Source organism: Eriocheir sinensis, unplaced genomic scaffold (assembly GCF_024679095.1).
Source record: "Eriocheir sinensis breed Jianghai 21 unplaced genomic scaffold, ASM2467909v1 Scaffold779, whole genome shotgun sequence".
In the NCBI taxonomy this organism is placed as follows: Eukaryota; Metazoa; Arthropoda; class Malacostraca; order Decapoda; family Varunidae; genus Eriocheir; species Eriocheir sinensis.
This window is the reverse complement of record NW_026112141.1, coordinates 60,001-83,581: the sequence shown is the minus strand read 5'-3', so window position 1 is coordinate 83,581 and position 23,581 is coordinate 60,001. Positions and strand designations below refer to the sequence as shown.

Below are 23,581 nucleotides of genomic sequence, written 5' to 3'. Positions count from 1 at the left end.
TACTACTACTACTACTACTACTACTACTACTACTACTACTACTACTACTACTACTACTACTACTACTACTACTACTACTACTATTACTACTACTACTACTACTACTACTACTACTACTACTACTACTATTACTAGGGGTTTAATTATGAACAAGTCAGCAATGCTCACTCAGGATGGCGCCTAGCTGTTTCTCAATGCTGATCCTATTTTGAACTCAGCATGCATTAAAAAGTTACTGATTTCAGTCTGTATAACCACTCTGAGCTCAGCATGGTGGTCTATATATGACAGCATGATCGTTTTCTTGATATGCTGAGTTCGGAGTTCAACATGGATTTAAGTTAAGATTAGCATATGAGTCAGCATGGCCATAAGTTTAAATCAGCTTGCATAAGATCGAGTCAGCATGGCTATCTCTTTCAATGCTGACTTTTTATAGGCTCACCATAGGAATTATACAAGTGAACAATGCCGTCATTGAACTCAACTTACTGCATATATTGTGACCTTTATTTCAAGTCAGCATGCATCATGAAGTCAGCATGTGACCGTAAGTTTAAATCAGCTTGATAGCATAAGATATAGCATTTCAGCATATATCCTTCAACTTAATATCAACTAGAGTAGAAATGCAACGTTTTGGAGCCTTCTGATTAATGTAAAATCACTTAGGTTTAAGGACAGACCACCAAGTCTGGACCATGGGGTCTGTGTGGTCTGATTTTCTATGTAAATCTATGTAAAGGTTGGAACAATTAGTTTTGAGGTACAACAATGAGTTTTCCTGTTCCAACGTCCATCTTTCCTTATTAAATATTTCAAAGCCATTATTTACACGGTTTTAGGTTTAATTAAAGAGAAAAGCGATATAATTACCAGTTTATACAGGAAGAAACGTTGTAACCAATGGCTTTAAGATCTAATTAATACGTGATTCATTTCCTTCCTCCTCCTCTATCTCCTCTCCCTCCCTCCCTCCATGCTTCACTTAAGGGAGACTACTAAGTGTATTAAGAACTCCCTGAAGCCATTATTCCCACATATAAGCTCATTACATCATATTGTAAGCCCGTGCTGAAGAGTGATAGGATTTTATACTTTCTGCAGTTTCGTTCACAACATGTGCCGAGACCCAGACCCAGACCAACCCATTAATAACGAATAATAATGATTCCAAGGCCTTACCGCTGTTATTAAGGCCCCGGCAGGACTTAATTGGGGTTTACTAATGACAGGACACGCGATAAAAGGGCAAAGGGGCAGTTAAATAGAGTAATTAATGTTTCCGAGGTTAAACTAAAACTATTTATGTCAGCGATAATATACCTAAGCACTGCAAAGAAAGCCCTATTAATTAAACATTTCGACCCTATCTCTAAATAAATCTAGTTATTGGAGCGGAAAAGACAGTTCCAGGGTCATTTAATTCAAGTACGAGAATCTATTGAGCTGGCAGGAATCAGCTCGCAGCCGAAAAATAGCTCGCAAAGGGGACTTGAAACTGCTTAATTTTCAATATATCACTCACTGCTATCGTTTAACTGTCCCTTTGCGACTTCAATACACTGCAAATACATCAGATAAACACTTGAAATCAGTAGAAGGCTTTAAAACAAACACATAGGAGATTACATAGGAGGAACTACTCTGAGCTGATACTCACTCCTGGTTTGGGCAATCTCAACGCTTATATATAGATCACAGGTGGTTAAAGAGACTTAAATCAAGGCAAATTAAGACGTTTTTTGCTGTCTTTACCCCATTGGACATGTGTAGTGGGTAGTATCGCAACTTATTTCCCCGAGGAGGCATTTCTCGTACACACCCGGCCCCAGCCGTGGAGGGAGGAGGCTGGTGTGTTATTTTTGTGTTTTTTGAAGCGAATTATCCTGTTGCCGAGGGAGCCATGCATCTAGAAACGGTAAATAGTCCCTTGTGATTGTTTTGAGTGGGTGAGGGCAGTGAATTAAGGCTTGTAATAGGTGGAAATAGGGAAACATGTATCGGTGGGGGGAGAGGTGGATTTAAATGGCCGCCGTGGTTGTTCAGAAGTTCATCGTTTTTTACTGATTTCCGGTAAACTAGAGTACGTAGCGGCACGGGGCTTGAAGGGCATGCCGACACGTGCATTGCATTCCTGTGTGTGAAGTTGGAGAGCGGGATATAAGCCGGTAAGGTCAGAAAGGTCACGTATATAACTGGCTTGGGGTGTCCGGCTCCATATATGACCTTAATTATTAATGACCTCTAAGACCTTCGGGCACTATGATAGGGAGAACTGAGATGAATGACCTAATTTATGGGGTCAAATGAGGTGTGAGTGTCTTAAATGTTGAATTATGGGCGTTTAGCGGTGAGGTCATAAGGGCGTGACGGAGCGAACCATATGTGACGTATTAATATTATATCAGTTATCAATAACACCTAAGAACTTTGAACACTATGAGAGGGAGAACTAAGCTGAATGACCTAATGTATGGGGTCAAATGAGGTGTGAGTGTCTTAGATATTGAATTATGGGCGTTTAGCGGTGAGGTCATAAGGGCGTGATGGAGCGAACCATACGTGACCTTATATCCGTGAGTTTTGACCAGTGTAAGATGCCTGGGTACTCCTATATTAAGGGTTAGGGTGTATTTGTGTTGTATTATTGCAGATATGGGGTGAAGGGAAGGGGAGGGAAGGGAAGGAAGGAGAGGGAAGGGAAGGAAGGAGAGGGAAGGAAAGGGAAGGGAAGGAAGGAGAGGGAAGGGAAGGAAGGAGAGGGAAGGGAAGGAAAGGGGAGGGAAGGAAAGGAAAGGGAAGGGAAATATTGAAGGTTAACGTGAGCTAGAAGTGTTTTAAGGGTGACTCGTCTAGCGGGCGGGGTGAATTTTACGAATTTTTCAGATTTATTTATTTCAGTGTTATTTCTCTTGATTTTTTTGCGTTTTCATCGTCATGGTTGTGATTTCATGTGTGTCTGAGGTGGTATTGATGGTGATTGTGGTGATTTTAGGTGATGCATGTGGTGGTGATGACCCGGGGTGGTGAACCTATTAACTCTAAGGGGGAGTATGTAGGTTAGCGTTGTTGACTTGACCACATGTGCTTACCCTAGGCCATCGGGTGTCATTCTAGAGTTATACATGCTCCTGGTACTGTGAAGGCTGGCATGAACCTGTATTTTGCCTGTCAAGATTTACTTTGGTCTCACAGGAGGTTAAGGTTAAAATCTAAGTTTAATCCAAGGTTAGGATAACTTAGTGATGACCAACATCTTATCCTAGACCTGGGGCTTGTGGTGCAGTGGTTAGCAGTTAGCACACCCGGCTCACAACCGAGAGAGCCTGGGTTCGATTCCCGGGCAGAGTGGGAAAATTTGGGAGGCTTTTCCGATACCCTATGCCCCTGTCCACCCAGCAGTGTACCAGGTGTTAATTGGGGGTTGTGTCCCGTCTCCTGGGATCTGTTCCCTTCTTTAATTCCTTCCCCTTCTGTCTCTCTCCGGCATATGACCACAGATGTTGCGCCGACTAAATGAAATTTTCCAACTTTTTTATCCTAGACCATCGGGTGTTATTCTGGAGGTCTGCTCATGATACCGCGAGGGCCGGAATTGACCTATTTTGTCTGTCAATTTTTATCTTGCTCTCACAGGAGGTTATGTTAAAATCTAAGTTTAATCCAAGGTTAGGATAACTTAGTGCTGACCGGGCATTTTTTTTGTTAATGTTTCCGATATTTTTCAGCCCTTGAATATATAAATAAGTGTGAAATGATGAGACTTGGGTGTTTTTTTCTGGAATAACACCCACTTGTTTAGGATAAATAGGCAGGATAGGCCTCTCACCACACTGCCGTTGATGTCACTGGCGGGAGAGGTGGCTACAGTCATCTCCATACTCCCCGCCTCTTAAAATATTGTCTTGGGGTGCAACGCTGTATATATTTGTTTTATTTCATTGTGGTAGTAGAGCGCACGGCAGGTACGATTAACCCGGTAGCTGTGGGGATCATGTTTCTTAACTTGGTAGCAGTGATGGGTCAAATTTGTGTCTTTACCGTGTAGCAGCGACGGGCCAAATTTGTGGCTTTACCATGTAGCAGCGATGGGCCAAACCTGTGTCTTTACCATATAGCAGCGACGGGCCAAATTTGTGGCTTAACCGTGTAGCAGCGACGTGCCAACTTTGTGTCGTTAACGTGTAGCAGCTATGGGCCAAATTTGTGGCTCTACCGAGTAGCAGCGACGGGCCAAATTTGTGTGTTTACCGTGTAGCAGCTACTGGCCAAATTTGTGGCTTTACCTCATAGTAGCGACGGGCCAAATTTGTGGCTTTACCGTGTAGCAGCGACGGGCCAAATTTGTGCCATGATATAAACCCCCCAAAATAGATGATACATAATCTGATCACAAATGCTTTATATATAATATGAAATGGTTTGTGTGAGGGGTGAATTTTTTCCATTTTTCTCGCTTGGAGGGACCATTAAGAAACATGATCCCTGCTGCTTCCACCACTAGGTTTAAGGCCCTTCCCTCTAAGCGAGAAAAATGAGAAAAAAATCATCACTCACACAAACCACTTCTTAATATATATCAATGCATTTGTGATCAGTTAATGCATCATCTGTTTATTTATTTATTTATTTATTTATTTATTTATTTATTTATTTTTACGTCTTGGCCTATTGCGCCGGTAGGCTTCTTCCCGGTGGATCCTGATGGTTGATGGTGGGGTTTATATCCTTCTTAATATATCAAGTTACATATCATAGCAAGAATTTGGCCCGTCGCTGGTACACTGTAAAGCCACAAATTTGGGCCCTTGTTACAACCAGGTTAAGTTAGGTCTTGTTAGGATAGCTCAGCAAGTTTGGGCAGGTTAGGATAGCTTAGATTTAATTCTCTAAATATATGGTCTTGGGGGGGCACACCTGGAGATACATTTCTGTTTATATTGTGTTTTGTCAGTGGCTTGCTAAGGCTAGATTAGTTTCATTAAAGTTTGGGCAGGTTAGGATAGCTTAGATTTAATTCTCTAAATATATGGTCTTGGGGGGGACACACCTGGAGATACATTTCTGTTTATATTGTGTTTTGTCATTGGCTTGCTAAGGCTAGATTAGTTTCATTAAAGTTTGGTTAGATTAGGATGACTTAGATTTAATTCTCTTTATATATAATCTGGGATGACACATTGAGGCATATGTTTTTACTTTTTGCATATTTGGCGTCGGAACACAGGCCAGGGAAGGAGACGGTGGCTGAGTGGTTAGCGTGCCGGTCCTGCGTTCGCTGCGTCATGGATGATGAGGGTTTCAATCTGCTGCCACAGACTACTTGTCCTGAAGACCACCACCATCATCCTGGACTGTATGGGACTGTCCAAGGGAAAGCAAGATGGGGCAGCTATAAACACTTGCCGGCTTGGGCCCACCACCAGGCCCAGCCAAGGGAGGTAAGGAAAACAAGTATGGCTAGGTTTGAATAAGTTTTATGTTAGAATAGCTTAGTATTAAATTATCTTGTAATTATTATTATTGTCATTATTATCATTCCTATTACGTGTAATATTATCCAGCTTGTAAGAGACTGTATGCATATACAAATACACTGTATTGCCAAGAAACAAGAGGAATGAACTATTTTAATGATAAATATAAGTGAATCTCGTTATTGAGGACCAGGAGACAGATTTTGTGTTGGAAGTCCGTAAATATAAGAGGCTGAGTACAACAGTCTGGCAATGTTGGCACTGCCTCAAAGTATAGGCCTGGCTGTATGTATAGTGTTATGAGGGGAGAGAGAGAGAGAGGGAGGGTGTAGAGGAAGAAAAGTATGTAAAAAAACAAATATGAGAGAGAGAGTATCAATTATCTTTTATTTTACAGCCCTTGATAGAGAGAGAGATTTCATAATATATTATCCCATGCCGTCTTTCCTGGTACAAGACTTTGAGAGTGGACACACATTTGCAGGTTGGTGTAGCAGTGCTGGGAGGTTCCATAACACAGGGCACTCCTCACCTCAACAACAGTCTCTTCACCGACAAGTAATTCTTCACCAACAAGCTTTTCAGCAGCTTGGAGGAATAGGTAAGCTTTCTCTACACATTTCCTGCCCTGCCTTCATTACCACCGCCAGAAGCCCCCAAAGGGTGAACCAGTTATATTGAGCTGTAAACTGTTCAGCTCACTTAGTAACCCAGTGTGTTGTAAAATGTTCAGTACATCCCCTTGCTTAGAGGGAAAGGCCTTTTAACCCAGTGGTTGTAGCAGCGGGGATCATGTTTCTTAATGGTCCCTCTAAGCGAGAAAAATGAGAAAAAATCACCCCTCACACAAACCATTTCATAATACATATCAAAGCATTTGTGATCAGTTTACACATCATCTATTTTGGGGTTTAAATCATGGCACAAATTTGGCCTGTTGCTACACAGTAAAGCCACAAATTTGGCCTGTCACTGCTACACAGTAAAGCCACAAATTTGGTCCGTCACTGCTACACAGTAAAGCCACAAATTTGGTCCGTCACTGCTACAGTAAAGCCACAAATTTGGTCCGTCACTGCTACACAGTAAAGGCACAAATTTGGCCCGTCGCTGCTACACGGTAAAGCCACAAATTTGACCTGTCACTGCTACACGGTAAAGCCACAAATTTGGCCCGTCCCTGCTACACGGTAAAGCCCCAAATTTGACCTGTCACTGCTACACGGTAAAGCCACAAATTTGGCCCGTCACTGCTATTGGGTTAATACATTAGTAGGTCATGGAAACAACTGAAACACCCGGTCTCATTTTTATTTAAATTTGTTCTTAACCTGCGTCGGCCACCGTCTGTCCTCACCTGCGCTCCTGTCACCGGCCGCTGCCTCCACCTCCGCCACCCCACCTCACTTGCCTCCTCCTCTTCCTCAGACTACCCATGCTATTGGTGACAAAGATAACTCCTTTAACCTGGTAGCAGCGACGGGACAAATTTGTGGCTCTACTGTAGCAGCGACGGGCCAAATTGGTGGCTTTACTGTGTACCAGTGATGGGCCAAATTTGTGCCATGATATAAATCCCCCCAAATAGATGAAACATTTGAAACATTTTATTATCCCTTTTTATACAATTATGTATTTACAATAATTTACTAGTGCAGGGAGCCCATTTAAAGCTGTATGCTTTTGGGCAGTACTGGAAACTTAGGTGCCGGTTTTAATCAATAGTAAAAAAGAAAATATATATTGAGAGTAATGAAAAAAAAAAAAAATATATATATATATATATATATATATATATATATATATATATATATATATATATATATATATATATATATATATATATATATATATATATATATATTTATATATATATATATACAAACATATAATATATGACAAAAGTAAAATGATGATAATAATGTTATGCTGGAAGCTTCCTGCGACCATAGGCCTCTAGAAGGCTCCTGGAGAAACGAGCAAGGGGCGGGAGCAGGCGAGCCGTCCGCGCCCCACGGGGCGCGGCCAGGCGCCAGGCGGGAAGTGTTGCCAACTCGCATATATTTTAGCTACATGTTCTTGTATGATCTAAAATATACTGTAACATTCTAGACTGTACTGTTCTGGATATATATAGGAGAAGAGGGCGAGAGGAGCCCAGTCCCAGTCATAGTAAGCTAGTGGTAAGTGAAGAGTCAGAGTGAAGTGTACTACTAAGGAAGAATATTAAACTACAGAAGCTGTGCAAAGTGTTTACATATCTCCCTCCCACGGAGTCTCCTGACGGCGACACGGAACCCAAGTAACACGTCCGGCATAACAATAATAATAATAATAATAATAATAATAATAATAATAATAAGTTATAGAAATAATAATAATAATTAACATTGTGATAATTATAAAATAATAGTAGTGTAAATAATAATTAAAGTGATAATATCAACACAATATCATTAGTACAAAAATTGTAATTGATTTATAAAAATAATATGGTAGTACTGTAACTGATAATGTAAGTAGTAATAGTATTAATACAATAATAATAGTATAAGGTAATAATTGATTAAGCTGAGGACACACTCTGACAGATGATACATGGACTTAATAATTATAATTGAGAAGAATATGTTTTTTAAATTGTTCTTTAAAGGAGTGTATTGAATTTAGAGCTTTAATATTATTAGGAATAGAATTCCATGTTTTAGGTCCTGAATAAGAAAGTGAGTGTTGAAAAAGTGTTAAATTATGGGCAGGTGTACGTAAATTTTCATGAGTACGGGTGAAATAAGTATGTTGTGGCTGTAAAGACACGGAGGTTTCACTTTTGATCTTTTTATACATGTAAATCCCAATTTGTAGCTTATTTATGTCAAAAAGTTTTAAGGAATTTGTTTCTTTAAAGAGAGGTTGTGTGGGCAAAGTAGTCGCTGTTTGTAATAATTTTATTATTTTCTTTTGAAGTCTAAACAGATGTAACAGGTGTGTGGGGTTGGTGTTGCACCAGATAGGCGTACAGTAATACAGGTGTGGTAAGACATGTGCGTTATAAAACATTTTCAAAACATCAATGGGAATTAATTATAAAAATTGATATAACAGAGATACTAGCCTGGATAATTTAAGGATTTGGTTTGTTACGTGATGAATAAAGGTCATGGTATCATCATACGTTATTCCTTATAATGTATGTTTATTAGTTCTGCTTATAATGTCTTGGGAAAAAAATAGGACGGAAGCATTGATGGTGACTTATTAGTAAACAGCATATAAAATGTGTTGTTTAAGTTCACTGTTAATCTATTACTCAGACACCATTTATGAAAGGTTTGTAGGTCAGTGTTTGCTATATGTATCATGTCAGTAGGATTTTCACCAGTAATATTTAAGGTTGAGTCATCTGCGAAAAGGATTGTTTTAAGGTTTGTAAATATGTAAGTAATATCATTTATATATAAGAGAAACAGGATTGGACCCAAGACACTGCCCTGTGGAACACCGTATTGAAGAGGTAGAGATGCAGATAGACAAGTGTGGAATTTGGTTGATTGAGTTCTGTGGGACAAGTAATCCTGAAACCAGCCATGAATAATACCTCTAATTCCATAGTAATACAACTTACGTAATAATATATCGTGTCTGACTGTATCAAAAGCTTTGGTGAAGTCAACAAAGATGCTTAATAATGACTGTTTATTATCTAAAGTTTTATAGATTTCTTCTGAATAAGTTCTCAAGGCATCGAAAGTGTTTAGACCACGACGAAAACCAAACTGACTTGGATTAAGTATGTTTTAGTTTCAAGAAAATTTATGAGGAATTTTCTCATTACTTTTCAAAGATCTTAGAAAAACATTTAGTAAGGATATTGGTCTATAATTACTTAGTTCATCTTTGGGACCTTTCTTATGGATGGGGACAACAGTTGCATGTTTTAGGAGTTGAGGAAATTTACCATTATTGATAGAATTATTAAAGAGTATGGACAAGGGTATTGCAAGTTGGTTTTGCTGGTTTTAATACAGATACTGGGATTTCATGCACATTGCACTTTTTGTTTTTAAGGGAATTAATTACAGTAATTACATCTTGGGGGATAATTATAGGAATTGTCATTGAATGAGGAAAGTCACCTTGAAGAAAGCTGAGAGGGTCTGTGGTGGAAGGTGGTAGACTGTGATCTATTTTAGGCGCAACATTTGTGTAAAATTCATTAAAAGCTTGTTCAATTTGTAAAGGTTCAGAGAGTTTTTTACAATTATAGATTATGTTATTTGTGGAACTCTTCTTATGGTCATGATTAGAAAGTTGGTGGATTGTTCGCCATATTTTACGGGTGTTATTTTTAAAACTAGTGAATTGAGCCATATAGTAAGATTTTTTAGCTTGTTTTATAGTATTATTTAGGATGTTACGGTATTGTTTGTATTGAGCCTCGGTGACAGCACCAATTTTATAGTCCTTAAATAGATAATTTTTTGTCCTTATAGAGTTTAGTACTGCCTGTGATATCCAGGGATTGTTTAATCTTTTTTCAGTTATCAATTTAGATTTAAGTGGAAAACAATCACTAAAAGCTTTTTTAATATTGTCTAAGAAAATTTTACAGTTGTCATTGACATCGTGCTCATTAAGGAGAGCATTCCAATTGATCATATTGATTTTTGAGCAAATTCTTGTTTATTTGTTTGATTTATTACCCTAAACTCAATTTTATGTAGATTCTTAGATTTAGAGGGAACTTTAACATTAAGGAAAATTGGTAGATGGTCCGATATTGGGTAATGGATTATACCAGATGAGAAAGTGTTGAAAAAATTTGTAAAAATATGATCACAAATGCTTTGATATATATTGTGAAATGGTTTGTGTGAGGGGTGATTTTTCTCATGGTGGTTGGTGGTGAGTAATGTGGTTACGTGGGTGGGCTCATGTAAGTCTAGGTGAGTAGGGTAGTAGTAGCCTAGTATAGTAAAATCACTGAGAGTTGATGCCTATATATATATATATATATATATATATATATATATATATATATATATATATATATATATATATATATATATATATATATATATATATATATATTGTGAGGCAAATAACCATAATTATCTAATTAGTTTTCACCTGTATCAGGCTCATGCCTTGCAGGCCTTTGTACGTGGGCAATAACCGTAAGACCCTCGGTTGGGAATGGTTGTTTATACTATATTAATAGTTAGCATTCAACCGATGGTTGAATGTTGCCACGTCAGCCTACGGCTTTCATCGGTAGTTGGGGTACCGGAGTTAGTTAGTTGTGTTCTGGAAGCGGAGGTGGCAAGGTGTTGGTCTTTCGTGGGTCGGCCATACATAAGTATTGTTCTAGTTTTATTTTGTAACATAAGCTCACTAGTTGTGTGAGGACGTATTAATTGTTCATTGTGGTGTGAATTTATTTGAGAAGTGAGTTATGGCTCGAAAGCTGGAAATCAGATAGCCGGTGTGTGGTGCTGTACCCATGTGTTTCCACTTTTATGCTTTATAGTTTTATTCTGTGTTTAAGTGCTTGGTCTCAGTAAATGCAAGTGTTATAATAGTCGGTTTGTTTTAGTATGGCTTTAAGGCGGATGGTAATTGGTACACCCTACGATTGTATAACTAAAGTAAGTTCTAGCCGGTGGTGTAACAAATTGGGGCCTGTCCGGGATCCATCTATTGCAATAGAGAGTACGTGCATAATATTAAGATGAATGTACAAAAGTTCATTGATAATCCATCACTAGAGTTTTTGAGTGCAGGTACATTAAGGAAGGATGAGTGGATTGCTTTGGCAGAGCATTACGAAATTACTGTTAGGAAAAGTTGGAGGAAGATTCAGATTAAGAACGCTGTGATTAAAATGCTGGTAAATACTAGTGTTATTAAGGAGGAGGCCTTACATTTGTGTGAGGAGGAGGGGGCTACCTGTCTCAGTGAAAATGCACTGAGAGCTTTGGAGTTAGAGGTTGAGCAGCGGAAGTTGGAAGACAGAGAGAAGGAGAGAAGATTTCAGTTGACCATGCTTGAAAAGAAGTCTGAAATGGGCCTTATTGGAGAGCAGGCATTTGATGTGACAAAGTGCTGTAAGTTTGTGCCTGTATTTGATGAACTTGATGCTGAGGAATACTTCCTTCAGTTTGAGAATGTTGCCAAGTTTGTCATGGCCAAAAGGGTATTGGCCCATAATTGCTCAGACTTCCTTTAAAGGAAAAGGGCTCTCAACCTACCTCTCCTTGATGACTGACCAGCAGAAAGATTACAGTATTGTCAAGGAATCTATCCTCCAAGCCTACCAGTTAACTCCAGAATTTTATCAGTCTAAATTTCGTAACTCTGCCAGGACTCCCAATCAGACTTTTATTGAGTATGCACATTTGCTGAGGAAATTGCATAATAGGTGGATTGCATCTCGTGGAGTAACCACATTTGATCAGTTACGTGAGCTTATGGTGCTAGAACAGTACTTGAACACCTTGCCATATGATATAAGAGTATATTTATGTTAAAAGAGCTAGATTCACTTGATAGAGCAGCTTTCTTAGCTGAAAACTATAATCTAATTCATAAGGCTAACAGAAAGAGTTATCCTGACCAGAACACAACTCGACATGTTGGTAAGCCTTTGAGTACTGATTATGTTGGGAAAAGTGTGAACAGTGCAAGTTTTGACACTAAAATTTGCAATTACTGCAAGAAGCCAGGTCATTTTGTGGCAAGTTGTCCTAAGTTGGAGAAGAAAGATCAGAGTAGGTCCGATATAAAACCTGTTATTAATTATGTCTTTAAACCAGCAGATGTGAGTGATCCTGTTTTAACCACGTCTAATAAGTGTCAACAGCTGTTCCAACCATTCCGATTTGAGGGTAGTGTGTCAGCCTCTGAGGCCGGTCCGTCCATCCCTGTCAGTATCCTGCGTGATACAGGTGCCTCGCACAGTATTGTGGTAAGGAGTATTGTTCCTTTTGTTGAGGATTTGTACACTGGGGAGTTTGTTGTGCTGAAAGGTATTAATGAATGTACCACACTACCATTATGTAGACTCTACCTAAAGGCTGGCATAATTTCTCAGGTTGTAACTGTTGCAGTGCAGGATTCTTTGCCTGTTGAGGGAGTTACCTTTCTGCTAGGCAACGATATTGCTGGTTGTCGTATAATTCCGGATCCTGTAGTCTGTTCTAATCCCTTAACTTTTGACCCTGCAGTAAAGTTGACAGAACAGAATCCTGGATTGTTCCTCTTGTATTGTCACTAGGAGCCAATCAATGAACGCTGTCAAGGATACTGATGTTGACCTTGATTTGGATAAGGTATTCCTAATGAGGCTATTCATGATGAGATGGTTGAGGAGCCTGTTAGTACTTCCAGTAGTGAGATAAAGTCTTCGGTAGAGAAGGGTGATGTTCCTGTGACTCGTGAGATGTTGGTGGAGGCTCAGAGGGCAGATCCCTCTTTAGGCAAACTGTTGGATAGGGCAGTCTCGGAGGCTGAGAGTGAAGATGAGTCGGTCTGTTATTTTCTTAAATCAAGTATTCTTATGAGAAAATTTCATCCTCCAGAGGTCCCCAAAAGTGAGACATGGCATATTGTTACCCAAATTGTAGTGCCAACATGTTATCGTGACAGAGTCCTTAGTTTAGCTCACGATCATATAGGTGGTCATCTTGGTGTTAAGAAGACATTGTATAAGATACTGAAGTATTTCTTTTGGCCAGGAGTGAGTTCTGATGTTGCAAAATTTTGTAAGAACTGCCACATTTGTCAGATTGCTGGTAAGCCAAATCAGGTAATGCCTCGAGCTCCATTGCAACCCATCCCGGTGGTTTCTGAACCATTTCATAGGGTAATTATAGACTGTGTGGGTCCCTTAGAGAAAACCAGAAAGGGACATCAGTATTGCTAACTATCATGGACAATACAACCCGCTATCCTGAAGCTGTGCCCTTGAGAAGCATAACCACCAAATCTATTATTCTGTCCTTATAAAATTCTTCACGCAGTTTGGTCTCCCTAAAATAGTCCAGTCTGACCAAGGCACGAATTTCACTTCCAAGATATTTAAGGAAGTTTTAGCATCACTAGGAATTAAGCAGCATTTAGCTTCCTGCTATCATCCAGAAAGTCAGGGAGCGCTCGAACGATTCCATCAAACTTTGAAGTCCATGTTAACGAAATATTGTTTGGAGTCTGTTAAGGACTGGGATGAAGGAGTTCCATTAATGTTGTATGCTATCCGTAATACTACACAAGAAAGTCTAGGGTTTTCCCAAATGAGCTACTCTTTGGAAGAGATGTAAGGGGACCATTAAAATTGCTGCATGAGAGCTGGATAGATGAAGAAAAGGATACCAATCTAAGTGATTATGTGGCAAAATTAAGAGATAGATTAAAGCATATGCAGGAGTTTGCAAGTGAGAATTTGTCAGTTGCGCAGAGAAAAATGAAGGTTCACCATGATGTTTCTGCTGTTGAAAGAGAATTTAATGTGGGAGATAAGGTTTTGTTGTTTTTGCCCATTATAAAATTCCCACTATAGGCAAGATACCAGGGCCCATATGAAGTGATTGGAAAAGAGGGTAACCTTAATTATGTAATATCTACTCCAGGGCGTCGTAAAACTAAGAGAGTTGTACATGTGAATTTGTTGAAAGAATATTGTTCTAGAGATGATGGCCAGGAAGAGGGTCATAGTGAAGGTCAAGGACAGGCATTGTGTCAGGATGTTGCGTATGATGAACCTATTAATTGTGACTTTGATGTAAAATGTAATGTGAAGCTTAATAATTCTAATGCTCTGTCGAATTTAGAAAGTAAACTTGTCCATTTGAGTGCAGAACAGAAATATGATATTAAGGAACTTTTGTGTGAGTTTAGAGATTTATGTTCTGATGTTCCAAGTCAAAGTACTGTTATGGAGCATGACATTGTGTTGATTGAAAACACAGCACCATACAGGATGTCACCCCAAAAAAAAGATATATTGAGAGAAGAAGTTCAATTTCTGTTGAAGCATGATTTGGTTGAGAAGAGTAAGAGTGAGTGGGCTTCTCCTTGCATATTGGTTCCTAAAGCAGATGGGTCCATGCGAATGTGTACGGACTATCGCCAAGTTAATGCCCGAACTAGGAGTGACTCGTTTCCTTCCTCGAATTGACGACATCATAGATTCCGTTGGAAATGCTATGTTCTTGACAAAAATTGACCTGCTAAAGGGTTACTATCAAGTGCCATTAACTGATAATGCAAAGAGCATCAGTGCTTTTGTAACATCTGACGGCTTGTACCAATATAGAGTAATGCCATTTGGATTACGTAATGCACCTTGTACCTTTCAAAGATTGATCACCAATGTGATTGATGGGTTGGAAAATGTGTATGGTTATCTTGATGATATAATTACTGTCTCTAATGACTGGCAAAAACACATGTTAACCCTCAGAGGTTTGTTTCAGAGGCTTAGAGAAGCCCACCTTACCATCAACCTAGTTAAAAGTGAATTTGGATATGGTAGCTTGAGTTTTCTGGGGCATGTGGTTGGAAGGGGAAGAGTGGCCCCAATAGATGCAAAGGTAGCCGCCATAAATGATTTACCTGTACCTAGTAATAGAAGGCAATTATTAAGATTTATTGGCATGGCTGGTTACTACCGTCATTTTGTCAAAATTTCTGATGTAATTGCTCCATTATCAGATCTTGTGAGTCCGAAAAGAACATTTGTTTGGTCAGAAAGATGTCAAGAGGCTTTTAACAAAGTTAAATGGATCCTAACTTCCAAACCTGTACTTAAAAGTCCTGACTTTAGTAAACCCTTTCTTCTGCAAGTGGATGCAAGTGATTATGCTACTGGTGCAGTATTGTTGCAAGAGAGTTCTTATAAAATCCTACACCCTGTATGTTATTTGTCTTCAAAATTTAAAGCACATCAATGCAACTATTCTACAATTGAAAAAGAGGCTCTTGCTTTGTTGATTGCCTTAGAAAAATTTGAGGTCTACCTTGGACATAGTAATAGTAAAATAATTGTATATAGTGACCATAATCCCTTAACTTTTGTAAACAGGATGAAAAATAAGAACCAAAGGCTTACCAGATGGTGTTTGGCTCTACAACCATATGATTTGGAAATTCGTCACATTAAGGGATGCCATAATGTGATTGCAGATGCATTGTCTCGGGCTCTCACATAGAAATGTAATATTTTCGTATATTCTTATTTTGTAAACTTTTGTTTTATATGATGAAGACCTGTGGTTTTATCTTTAGGAGGGAGGTGTGAGGCAAATAACCATAATTATCTAATTAGTTTTCACCTGTATCAGGCTCATGCCTTGCAGGCCTTTGTACGTGGGCAATAACCGTAAGACCCTAGGTTGGGAATGGTTGTTTATACTATTGTTCATCGTTAGCATTCAACCGATGGTTGAATGCTGCCACGTCAGCCTACGGCTTTCATCGGTAGTTGGGGTACCGGAGTTAGTTAGTTGTGTTCTGGAAGCGGAGGTGGCAAGGTGTTGGTCTTTCGTGGGTCGGCCATACATAAGTATTGTTCTAGTTTTATTTTGTAACATAAGCTCACTAGTTGTGTGAGGACGTATTAATTGTTCATTGTGGTGTGAATTTATTTGAGAAGTGAGTTATGGCTCGAAAGCTGGAAATCAGATAGCCGGTGTGTGGTGCTGTACCCATGTGTTTCCACTTTTATGCTTTATAGTTTTATTCTGTGTTTAAGTGCTTGGTCTCAGTAAATGCAAGTGTTTTAGTGTCGGTTTGTTTTAGTTTGCCTTTAAGGCGGATGGTTATTGGTACACCTCACGATTGTATAACTAAAGTAAGTTCTAGCCGGTATATATATATATATATATATATATATATATATATATATATATATATATATATATATATATATATATATATATATATATATATATATATATATATATATATATATATATATATATATATATATATATATATATATATATATATATATATATATATATATATATATATATATATATATATATATATATATATATATATATATATATATATATATATATATATATATATATATATATATATATATATATATATATATATATATATATATATATATATATATATATATATATATATATATATATATAGATATATATATATATATATATATATATATATATATGTAGTGGGTATTGGGTATATCACACACACACACACACACTCACACACACACACACATCAATTTTGTCACTGGTCACAGCATGGTGAGCTCTTCCTCCTTGCCAGTCTCACTGGTTATTTGTTTTCCTGAGACAGATTTATTTACGATAATGACCATTTTTTAGTAAGTATTAAACTGTTTGCATGGACAAAATAAGGAGAAAGAAAAGGTGTGAAATATGCACTTTAAATTTGGTATTGGCCAGCAGCCTCATCAGTGGCTGTCAGCCAGTGAGGAACAGGGAAAACTGACACGCTCTCCCTGTGGAAGGTGCTTCTCCTCAGCGAATCCATTTTAGTAGTACTGGGAATGAGGAGGCGCAACAGAGGTGAGCGGGGGAGGACAGGTCGACTGGTGTTCAGTAAAATTGTAAGATACGAATACCCTACGACGTGACGTGTTATATTAAGTGTTAGCAGTACTACATTATCAGCTGTAATTGCAGGAAGGTGGGTGGTGAGTTATGCGCATAGCTGGGCGTTATCGCGATACTTTATCACTGATAACAAAATCGGGTTGTCGGCCATCCACTGCTTATTTAAATATATATCGGTATCTTCGTTATTTTTGTAACCAAACTAGTGATAATCGCTACTTTTTTTCCGCCTCGGAAAAAAAAAAAGTCTCCTCCCTACTCGCATGCGTGGCCCGGGTGCCCGGTATTTTATGAAAAAACTTGGGGGTATGAATTATCTTTGGCGAAGAGATTTCGTACTTAGATCATCAACATTAAAATACTAGGTTATTTTTTTATGTTAGACTCAAAAATCAATATATCAAAGAGAAAAATCATTTAACTTTGCCCCCAAAATGATTATTCACTACCTCAAATTTGATATTCCATATTTGTTTGTGAGCATGCCATGGTATTGAAGGCACCCGGTGTTGTGTTATTTGGTGTCCCATCGTCAAAAGCTGGCGCTTGTGTTAACAAACACTGGTCTCTTGTGAACTGCGCATGTTCAGACCAGTAAGCATAGACCTGTACAGTATCACAAAGCTTTTTAACATAAGAACATAAGAACATAAGAACGCAGGAGTCTGCAAGAGGCCGGTAGGCCTGTACGAGGCAGCTCCTTTGACCCTAAGCTCCCGTGTATCTAACCCCACCTAATATCGCTGTCCATGAATTTATCTAGTCTATTTTTGAATGTGACAATTGTATTGGCACTCACCACATGACTGCTAAGCCTATTCCACTCATCCACCACCCTGTTAGTAAACCAATTTTTGCCTATGTCCCTGTTGAATCTGAATTTATCCAGTTTAAACCCATTACTTCGTGTCCTACCCGGTTCTCTTACCAACAAAACCTTATGAATGTCTCCCTTATTAAAGCCCTTCATCCATTTATAAACCTCGATCATGTCTCCACGCACCCTTCGCCTTTCTAGAGAATGCAAGTTTAACTGTTTGAGTCTTTCCTCGTATGGCAAGTTTCTCAACCCCTGAATCATCTTAGTCATCCTCCTCTGCACCGATTCTAACATTTTGATATCCATTCTATAGTAAGGTGACCAGAACTGAACCGCATAGTCAAGATGAGGTCTAACTAATGCTAAATATAGTTTGAGGAAGACTTCGGGGCTTCTGTTGCTTACGCTCCTTGAAATAAATCCCAGTACCCTATTAGCTCGATTTCTAGCTTGAATGCATTGTGCCCTTGGACGGAGATCAGAGCTCACTAAGACCCCTAAATCCCTCTCGCACCCAGACCTACTTATGAGAGTGTCATTTAAGCAATAGTTATGTGAGGGGTTGTTCCTACCTACACTCAGACCTACACATTAAGACCTACACATTAAGAGCAGTTGCTGGAAGGCTGAATCAGACATACAGTACCACCATCCTTGCTGTTTCTAGAACGACACTCTGTACATATAAATACAACTCGTACAGAGTGTCGATCTAGAAACATCGGGGATGGTGGTAGTGGTACTGTATGTCTGATTCAGCCTTCCAGCAACTCTAAATTACGGTTAAAAAGCTTTGTGAGACTGTTCAGGTCTACGCTTGCTGGTCTGAGCATGCGCAGTTCACGAGAGACCACTGTTTGTCGGTGGGGACGCCAAATAACACAACACCGGTTCAGGCGTTTCTAGTATTACCGTCCATATGCACGTGTCAACGTGTGGTTTTCAGATTTTGTAAGTTTTTAAAAATACAGATAATGAAAATATGAATTCATCTATGTTTTTTATTTGAAATATCAATATAGTATCGTTTTCGCCTATCGGACTTGTCGCTAGATAGTATCGGAATTGTGGATTAATATCGGGTGTCGGTTATCGCCTATATTTGTGTTTCCAGTTAATGAATATCGGTTATCACTGATAAGGTTTTCCATTATCAGTTATCGGTTATCGGGAATAAGGTTTTCTGTTATCGTGCCCTGCTATGGTTATGCGAGCCAGGGTGGGCACCTGCTGGAGGCTAGGTGGGCGCTGGGTGGATAGGTTTAGTAGGGTTGAGTAAACGTGAGAATTACAATAACATTAATCCTCATGATTCCCTGGTAGCACGTATATAATTTGTTTAATATTATTAGGTAGTATTAATGGTTTATATGGATCATGTGTCCCTCGTTCAGTAAAAATAGTAGTAGTTGCTAATAGGCACACCTAACACAACCAAAATATGGGGTACACACTTGGCACAGGGACTGTTTTGGGGTGTCATTGAAGGTAACGGGCTCAAGAGTGGCCTGTCCAGATATTTTGTTTTTTATTTATTGATGATCCACGAGACATCCTAGAGTTAAATCAAAGTATGTGGTTATCTTTGTATTCATTCCTACACACTCTGGTAATATCTCTGTGGGGTCTGATTCACTTATTAGAGTGAAATTCTATTGTGAAAAACAGCCACAAATTCGTGTCACTGGTGAAAATGAAACTGATAATTTAAATTTTGCCACCATGAAATATATACAAATAGATAAATTTGAGTGACTTCACCTGCTTTGCACAGTAAAAATATGCTATTTCAGGCATCTGACACCCTCAAAAAGGCGTGCGCACTCCTCTGGCCTAGGAGCTTCAGCCTGGACATTGTGGTTAGGTCATTACATACTCAAATCAGGACTAGGTTTTGGGAGACAGGTCAGGTCATTTTGTAGACTTGTGATACTGGGCTAGACTGCACTGGGTACACCACACGCTGGAGTTGCACCCAGTTTATAATGATATCATTTTGGAGCAGTGAGTGATGGGCTTTTTTTTTTATTTTTTTTTTTATACTGTAAAAATAAAAAGTATGTTGATGTTTACACAGTTAATTGACACCAAACTTGATTTGCAGACACTACCAAACGAAGAAGAGGAGGAGGAGGAGGAGGAGGACTGGGAAGAAGACGAGGAACACAGGAGGAACCCATTGGTGAGTGTTAATTTATTTTTTCTAAAATGGTTAACGAGCAGTCAAGGAATTTTGATAATAAGGAGGGAAAGTTTGCAGCCAGGAACACCTTGGTACTGCAAACACACACACACACACACATCAACTGGAATGTTTTCAAGATGCCTTAATACCACAATGTTGTTTTAAATTTGTAAGTTTGGGCAGGAAAATGTTTAAAACTATGACCCTGTGTCTTGGGAAGGTTCTGACCCCGACCCCTGAAGTGACCCTCTGGTGGTAGTGGCTGTGTGGAAGGAAGGAAGGAAGGAAGGAAGGGTTCAAAGTTGAAAGGAATTTATATTTATATGTAAAATGTATCTTAAGGTTTACACAGAGCAATGACTCCTTACTTGAATTACAGAGAGAACAAGAAGAAGAAGAAGAAGAAGAAGAAGAGGAGGACACAGGAATTCCTTGGTAAGTGTTAATTTATTTTCCTCTATTTCTTTTCCATTTATCAATATTTTCCTTGCTTCTTTGTTTTCCTGTCTTCATTTTCTTTCTGTAATGGATTGTTCTGAGGAAGGAAGGAAGGAGGGAGGGAGAGGAAAGGAAGGAAGGAAGGAAGGAAGGAAGGAAGGAGCAATGGGAAGGGAAAGAAGGGAGGAAGGAAGGAGGGAGGGAGGGATGAAGGAAGGAAGGGAAAGAATGGAAGGAAGGAGGGAGAGAAAGAAGGAATGAAGGAGGGAAGGAAGGAAGGAAAAAGATAGGAAGGAAAGGGAAGGAGAGAAGGAAGGAACAGAGAGAGAAAAGAACAAGTGAATAACAGAAAGAACAGTAATAAAGGAAGGAAGGAAGGGAGGGAGGGAAGGAAGGAAGCTCAGTAAGAATGTATCAGTTTGTAAGAACACAAACATGGGATCAATTTTTTTTTACTAAACACAGAAATAGCAATTAAAAGGTCAAGGAGAGGTCAGGGGAGAGAGGTCACCTTCCTGCCTTCCTTCACTATGTATGTATGTATGTATGTAGGAGGGGAAGGGAAGGAAGGAAGGAAAGAGGGAAGGGAGGGAGAGGAATGAGGGAGGAAAGGATGGAATGAAGGAAGGGAGGAAAGGACTTAAGGAGGGAGGGAGGGAAGGAAGGAGGGATTGAAGGAAAGAAGGAGGGAAAGAGGGAGAGAAAAGGAAAGGAAGGAATGGAGGAAAGGATGGAATGAAGGAAGGGAGGCAAGGACTAAAGGAGGGAGGGAGGGAAGGAAGGAGGGATTGAAGGAAAGAAGGAGGGAAAGAGGAAGAGAAAAGGAAAGGAAGGAATGGAGGAAAGGATGGAATGAAGGAAGGAGGCAAGGACTAAAGGAGGAGGGAGGGAGGAAGGAGGGAGGGAAGGAAGGAGGAGGGAGAAAGAGGGAGAGAAATGAATGTAGGACTATCTTGTGCGTCAGTCAGTTGTTGGCAATGTCCGCCATTTCTTTCCCCACATTCAAGATTGGTTACTCCAAGGAAAAAATCCAAGACGCGTCCGACACAGGCGTAAGTGACCACAAGGTGTCGTATTTGCCGACACTTTACGGTCAATGTTACGCCCATGACCCAGCCCAGCCTGAGACAGCCTTGGTGTGGGCAGACCACCGCCCGTGTTCAGTCATTGCATGTGGCCACTGAAATGAACCCAGTCAGAGTGGGGTACACCGTCCACCAATTGAATCCCATGTCCGCCATACCGAGAAATGTCCTCCGCAGTGCCCCCAAAAAGTGAAGGTTTTTATATAGCAGTGCGGTGTAATACTACTAACAGAGCTTTTCATGGGTGGTTTTCCTGTTCCAGGTGCAGAAGTCTTGTGAAACTGTCAGCAGGGTCACATTAAACTCTAGCAGATGAACCTGACTCAGTAAAGGTGGTATATCACTCATCAGGCAACAACAACATGACAAAATAATAATAGGCCGAAGTGATAGCGTACTGGACCCACATTCGCCGCGTGATGGACGACGCGGGTTCGAATCCTCACGCTACCACGCTGTGTGGGGCCGGGAAGATGTGCCGTGGGCTCAACCCCCCCAAGCGACTCCCCCTGACCAGGGAGGGAGGATACAATTACTTCAAATTACACTGAATACATATGAAGTTGTTATAATATGAATACAAATAACATCTTGTCATAATTGGGTTTAGCAATTTTGTAAAGTTATCTAAGATCAGGAGGAATACAAGTGTTGTGGATTACAATACCAATACAGTACTTCAAATTACAGTGAATAGAAATACTGTTTTGACATGAATGAATACTCCTTCTTGGCATAACAGCAGTGTTCTAAAGATGTACAAGGTAGTGTAGCTCATAACCCTGTACTCAACACAGTGCTAACAAGAAGGCTGTTTTGACATGAATGAATACACCTTCTTGGCATAACAGCAGTGTTCTAAAGATGTACAAGAGCTCATAACCCTGTACTCAACACAGTGCTAACAAGTCCCCCGGGAGGCTGTGTGGACTTGTAACGCCTGCTATTACAGATGATAGATTTTGAAGTGTTCCTCAGATAATTATTTGCACAATACAAATACTTTTCCCTTGTATTCCAATCACAATGAGAATGCTTTGATTTCTATCAATAGTTATACCAATACAAACACACCCAAAAATGGTATTCCAGTGTATTTGAATAGGAATGGGGGTGGAGGCGGCCTTGGCCCTGAACTGTCAAGCCGCTCAAGTGTCATTTCCCTCATTGTTAAGGTGGTGGGCAGCTGTCAGGTGCTTGTCAGGCCAGGCTCGTCAGGTCACCTGCTGTGTGGAGCGATGACTCGTGTTCAGGTGAGGCCACTCACTGGCAGCACTGTTGATGAAGACCCGTCACAGCCGAGGCATTCATGTGCAGGGAAACAGTTCACAGGGAGAGAGAAACACTGCTGTACAAGATGTTAATTAAAAGTGGGAATACTACTATGAGCTATGTTAGTACAGTAGAGCCCCATTTAGCGTGAGAATTAGGTGGATGAACGCGGTCGCGCTAACTAAATTCGCGCTAATTGAATAAAGTAACCAATATGAAAAAAAGTTATTTGGTGCACACATGGGTCTGACTTTTGGGTTTGATAATTACTCAAAATACGCAGTCATCAGTTATGGATGGTGACTCTTGCGGCCCAAGGTGTCGGCAAGTGGGTGTGACAAGAGTTCGGCCTTTGGAAGTAGCTGATGTGAGGAGCGGAGATGTCCGAGGCTCACATTCTTGAAAAAGCCATCCCGAGAGAGACTTGTATTTAAGGCTTCCGTAGGAGTTTTGGGCATTTCCAGGGGTAGTTTTATGACCCTGGTGATAGATTAACCCTTCCTATGTACCATGAACCTTCAAAACCACTCAATTAGAACCCGATTGATCTCCTTTTTGGCATCTGACAGTCACATTCTTAAAAAATATTGTTCCAAGCGCACACATTTGACAGGCTTTTGTAGGAGTTGTGAGAATTTCCAGGGGCAGTTTGATGACCCAGGTGGTAGTTTTAACTTTCTCCTTAC

General features: G+C 39.7%; 1 long non-coding RNA gene across 4 annotated transcripts in view; it reads left to right on the top strand.

Annotated features, from left to right (window-relative positions):
- Positions 1-1,776: 1,776 nt before the first annotated feature.
- The window catches only part of LOC126994347 (uncharacterized), a 23,427-nt gene continuing 1,622 nt past the window's right edge, over positions 1,777-23,581 (top strand). Inside the window, exons 1-7 of one of the 4 annotated variants that reach the window (XR_007749036.1) lie at positions 1,777-1,921; positions 5,231-5,444; positions 5,965-6,081; positions 12,296-12,444; positions 20,020-20,097; positions 20,480-20,535; positions 21,886-22,114. This is a non-coding gene — a long non-coding RNA (uncharacterized LOC126994347). Of the gene's footprint in view, positions 1,922-5,230; positions 5,445-5,964; positions 6,082-12,292; positions 12,445-20,019; positions 20,098-20,479; positions 20,536-21,885; positions 22,115-23,581 lie in introns of those variants that run through there. The other 3 variants (XR_007749038.1, XR_007749035.1, XR_007749037.1) reach the window with 3 other exon arrangements.